This window comes from Salvia splendens, chromosome 8, assembly GCF_004379255.2.
Source record: "Salvia splendens isolate huo1 chromosome 8, SspV2, whole genome shotgun sequence".
NCBI classification, from domain to species: Eukaryota; Viridiplantae; Streptophyta; class Magnoliopsida; order Lamiales; family Lamiaceae; genus Salvia; species Salvia splendens.
In genome coordinates, this window is record NC_056039.1 from 15,617,812 (window position 1) to 15,624,333 (window position 6,522).

Genomic DNA, 6,522 nt, shown 5'->3' on the forward strand with positions numbered 1-6,522 from the left:
AGTAGCTTGGGACGGAGGGAGTACTAGTATAAAATTTCATATAGACAACCCACCATGGTTGCCCGTGAAATGTGGGTGTGTTTGTGAGATAATTGAAATGGAAATACACGATGAAGAAAAAGAAGAGAAATGAAGAGGTTTTAGTGGGAAATGTGAAAACCTGCAAAAAAAAGTAAAGCTATAGCCTAGAAGAGGTCAAATCGCAGTGGCGGAGGGAATTCAGGACAGGGGGGGACGATGGTACCCCCAATTTTTTTTTACTACTAGTATTATATATATAATTTATTAGTAATGTATTTTATAAAAATTTCCAAAAGATAGCTATGAATATTGAAGGAAGATTCATCTAAATCTAAGGAAATAAATCAGAATACAAGGTTTGAGATAAAATTTAAATTAAAAAATTAAACCCTAATTAAAATCTATAAAAAACCTCCTTCCGTCAATTGCCAGACCAAGTCTCTAGTCCGCAATCCTCCACCTTCCCTTCCCATCCGGTGATCAGCAGCCTGCAGGAGCAGAGTCGTGCTCGGTGCTCCGTCAACTGCAGAACATTTAATCCAGCCATCCAGCCTCAGCTCCAGGTTTGTTTCTTGATTTCTATGAGTATTAAAAGCTTTATTGCAGTGCTGCTAATCTGCTATGTTGTTAAAACTTTAATTTAATGTTTGTTTAATTTATCATTCTAGTTATAGTTGTAGCCGTAGACTTGTAGTTGGGAATTGTGAAAGCATGAGTTTTATACTTTTATATAGTTTGAGTTATATATAAGCTGCAAAATACCCTTTCTAGCTAGATAAAAGTTTGTATATTATTAATATTTTTGCAGAAAGTAGAATTAAAAGAATGAAGAAACAATCTGATCTTCGAAATATGTTCAAAAGAATGAAATCTCATGATAGTTCAAGTTTTTCGGCTCCAAATGATAATATGTCTCCTTCAAATGCTAGTGCGTCTCTGGCTCCTCCCAATGTTACCGTGACTCCTTCAAATGTTACCATGACTCCTTCAAATGCTAGTGTATCTCCGACTCGAAGTGTCCCGTTAGAGAAAAAAGAATTGATTTACGATTTTGAAAAACTTAATCATGATCCTGCAAAAAGAGATAGTGTAATGAAATATCCTCCAAATGAGCGAGATGCAGTTAGGAGAGCATATATTCTTAAAAAGCCTTGTCAACCAAGATCTCACATCTTTCCTAGAAAAAAAATTGGAGGACGTCGATTTATGCCTTATTGGTTCGATACATGATATTGGCTTGAATATAGCATAACAGAAAATGCTGCATTTTGTTTCGTTTGCTACTTATTTAAGAATGAAGTTGGACTTACTGCGTTGGTGAAGAATAAATTGCGAAATAGAATTGGTGATAAACCTTTGAATGATTGTTTAGTGACTTTCATTGAAAAAGAAATGTTTCTACAAGTCTCTGATAATGATATAGCCCATTGCTTTGAGGAAATGAAGACTCGTAGAAAAATAAATTATATGATATGTTTAGTTTTTGGTTTATTTTGTTTTAAAATACACGAGTTCAAAATTGAATAATATTTTACCGTTATTTTCTATTTTTTTTAAGTGTTATGTAATTATTTATCATACGCCCCAGATGACAAATCCTGGATCCGCCACTGTCAAATCGCATATAGGCAGCTACCTACAAGCTACAACATAATCAATCCAACAAATTTTCCTATTTTTTTCTATTCATTGGTCACAGTCCTCTCGTATTTTTACTAACTTCTAGTTATTATAATTATTATAATGAATAAAAAGCTACTCCATTTTATTTTATTTTTTATTTTTTATTTTTTTAAATCTTATATGAGCCTTTTTTTATAAATTAACTCCTATATAAGGGAGGAAATTACAAATAAACTCTTATATTATAGATAAGAGGAAATTATAAATGATCTCAAGAGGGCTCGAACTTGGCACCTCATGTAATAATGCCTAAGCTCCTTGCCGCTAGGACAAAAGCTCTGGACTACTCCATTTTATTTAACAATCCAAATTTTATTAAATATAACTATATAAATGCTGCTTTCCCCTTTAATTAAATAATCAATTATTTAGGTCTATAAATTAAGGCTGAATATTTATTTGTTTATTCAATTTAGGATTGCATTTTTATAACTACGATAGTGATTTGTGATTTTTTCATTAATTCTATTCTTGGGAATAGAAAGAAATGTAGTGATTTATAATTTGTAGTAATTAATTTAGATTTATTGCGATTTTTGTTCATTATCTAGCATCTCATAAAAATTGTAAAGACATTATTTATAAAAATGAATTATTATTATTATTATCATCATCATTATTATTATTATTATTATTATTATTATTATTATTAATTTCAGCACCGACTTCTTAATATTTCAGGTTCCATCCCTGCATGTTCTTAATTATACATTGTGGATGTGTTTGCCGTTACTGTACTACTATTAGATTAGATAATTAAAAGATTTTAATTAATATTTATCGGCTAATTTTAATAAATATTTTTTGATGCATAATAATTTAATATTAATATATTTAAACAAAAATTATGATATGTCGTGCATCGCACGGGTGTGATAATAGTTAATGTAAATTCTGAATTGAGATAATAGAAATATGATCGGCATAAAATCTGTCTGTCAATATGAAGTTCACTTTGACTAATTAGCTTAGTTTTAAGAAATATAATGAAAATTATAATAAAAAAAATAGTGAAAAAGTAAAGTAAGAGAGAATACTATAGATAAATATTTTTTCTACATTATTCTCTCTCATTTAAACTCTCTTTTCACTTTAACTATTAATTATAGTAATGCAAGTATCCCATTTTAAACTGAAAATGATGAATAAGAAGTGATGACATTCTTTTTATAGATAAGGAGATAGGAAAAGAAAGAGAAAGGTTTAGCAAAAATAATCTGATTATTTAAAAGTGAGAATTGTTACTGAACTACACGACTCTTGATGGCATAGATTGTTGTATGTGATTGTGAGTGATAGTTGCTCTAGCGCAAAAGGGATGACAAACTTTTAATCCGACGTGACAATTTGGCACAGATTCGCACAAAGTTAACCTGACACGAACACACACGTTTAGAATTTGGGCCCTTATAGGATCGACCCAAATTTTTGTGTTGTGATAAGAAATGTAAAGATTTTTTTTTCTACTTTTTCCATAAGTGTAACATTTTGACTATTTATGAAAATGAATAAAGTTATTACGCATTCATTAATTATATTTCATTCTACTTAATCTTATACTATAATATTTAATTTAGTATTTTATAGTTAAAATAATGTTATGTATAGCATGTGCATCGCACGTGAGAACAACCGGTATAAATATACCTACACTAGTTTTGGCTTCTGTATAGATTTGAACTATAGTAGTACTATTTAGTTCAGCATTTTATAGTGAAATTATTGTCATATACAGTCCGTGCATCGCACGTGAGAACAATTAGTATAAATATACATGCACTAGTTTTGGCCACTGTAAAAATTTGAAATGTAGTAATATTTAATTTAGTATTTTATAGTTAAAATACTGTCACTTATAGTCGGTGTATCGCACGTGAGAACAACTAGTATAAATATACTACACTTGTTTCACACATTTATGTTTTGTTGACTGAATTTTTGGGTAGAGTTTTGTTAAATTCTCTTTGATTAATCATGCTCGAGTTAATGCCATTAAGTTTTTTTTTTGCCTTATATGCCATAAGGGTTTCTTCGATTTCTGGAGGTCCAAGGGTAATCGACGATTTGAAGCGTTTATGCGTTTTCGTATAACTAGATTCTATTATTCCCTAAAACTCGTCTTTTATATATGTATAGACATCAGTTTAATTGGATTAAATTCGAATGGTAATTGTCTCCAATTAATTAATTGATGGAGGAAAACGTTACAACTTTCCTAATTATTTAGATATAATAAGTTGATTATTCATTTGATCTTCTAAAATGACATTTTTGTGAATTTTTTTCAAAATACCCTTTCGTCGTCAAGAAATTTTGGAATTATGATTTATAGAATTTATTTGTAAAGAGTATTTATTGAGATTTTTTATACCAATATTTGATTAAATTTAATGAACTTAGCTAGTTTAATTTTAGCCATTGATTTCAATTGTACAATGAGCAAAATTGTTGTCATTTGCTGATTTGAAGATTGAGTGATCGCTAGCGCCTGTTACAAATTTTGGTTAATAAATGCATTAATAGTATTTAATTATCTTAATCAACCAAATATTTAGATTTATTGAAAATATTGCATAAATTATAAATATTCAAATTCCTGCCTATAACACATAAATATTTACATTCAAGGAAAAATGTGAATTATTTTTCACATTTAAAAAAATTATCATTATATCAACACCCATATTTGTTGGCTTAACAATAGCAATTTACAAATACAAATAAATAAACAAATCAAGAAATCGATAGTTTTTCGTTATTGAAATCGAAACATAATACAAATATAATTGACAAAAAACCTTAAGATTAATATTTTATTACTATTGATTTAAACAATAATTTATTTTAATAAATAACTTCATTTTTAATCAAACTCGTACAATTCACGAATCGATTTATTTTTATATTCATACTATATTTATACTGTCAATTAATAAAGTGAATGGTGAACAATTTAAGTATAAGATTTAAAATAAATATATATAGAATAACAATTCATGGGCGATGATCCAAACAAGAGTGCATCTAAATCCAAAATGCAGCCCAAATTTTGCCCATAGGATAAAGTGATTTAATGGTCAATAATTAACAAAAAACACTGAGGGTCATTATTAGACAGTTTTAGGTAATATTAAAAAATTCGGGTTTGATGTCATGTTATTAGTTCTAAATTGATATTGAGCTGCCAATATTTTATTTATTTTAATTATTAATCTAAAATTTAATGTCGAATCTCCAATTGATCGAGAATAAGGAGGAAATGAGATGGATATGTAAGCTGCAGCAGAAGTATATTGCAGAAGAAATTAACATCTGAATAAAGAAAAAGATTTGACAATGTGTTTATGTTTGGTTAATGTTTTATTTATTTATTTAATTTGTAACTATTTTTAGTCTTGGATTTTGTGTTTTAAGTGTTGGGCTTAACTATGGTAATAATTTTCATGCACAATTATTATAAGTAATATATCTTTTATTTCGTGAGAGAGATTGTGTGAATGTTTTGAAAATTTTAATTTGTATATCTAGATGGTAGATGAAAATAAGTTTTCCAAACTTTATGAACGAATATATTATTATTATATCGTAAATTTTTTATGCCGCATACTTATATTTTATTGACTCTTTAGTATTGTGATTATCTCTAGTTTTTGATGTGTATGGTATTGAAGCATTTATGTAGTCTATTAATACAATATAAAATTATGATTGTTGTTTTGTGGTAGACATTAATACAATATAAAATTATGATTATTGTTTTTTGATAGGGAATAAAATGGTCATTTAAATTGTTTTACACATCTGTGATTTTTAAAGTACTTTGTTGATTTATAAAGTTGTTTAATTATACTCCATGCTTTAAGGGTTGTTCATTTAAATTGTTTTACACATCTCTAATTTTTTAACCATGAGATCATATAATATACTATCTTGTTTTATGTAATCAGTTCAAAATATGATATTATTGTGATGAAATTAAATTGATCCGTGCATCGCACGAGCATGATACTAGATTAATGGCATTTACTTTAGGGAGTCATTACGTGATTTTATTATTGTACTTTAGAGAGAGGCGCTCAACTCTTCTCAAGAAGGGTTTACAAATATAATAGAAATAGAGATATATAAATTACATCTTTCTAAATTGTAAAAATATGTGGTCAATTGTAAAAAAATACAAAAAATATGTTATTTCATTACATCCATATGCGTAAATATGGTATAGATTTTCTAGGGCTTTTCCTATTTTCGTTCTGATTTCTCATTTCTACTAATTTTATAAGGCCAATAATAATTCATCATATTCACATTAATTTTATAATATCTTTAGAATCCTTTGCTAATTACGTACATTTTGTCTATTAATAATTAATTTTCGTAAGTTCCTTTGTAGTAGTAAGGCAGGTTTATTAATGCGACAAAGACCAGCAAATTACTAGTAATAAAAATAAAAACTAACTTTTAACTCCTATGCAATATTCTTTGTTTGGGTGATGTAATTTCATATTTAAGCTTTTTCTTAATGTTAGTTTGTTTTATTTTTGGTTAGTTTTCATTTAATTTTTTTCCAATCTTAGATGTAATAATTCTTTTTTTACGAATTAAGAATTCACATAAGTTGTCTATCTAAAATATACTGAAATAATGCTTTGCATATTCGTCTCCAACTTCGTCATTTTCATATTTTATGTGCAAAGAAAACACTCAAAGTCAACGAAAAGGCAAAAGGAAGCAAAAAAAGACAGAAAATAAAATACACATTGTTTTTGCACACATTATTCTTTGTCGTCCTTATTGTTGTAATCTTACGGTTGTTTA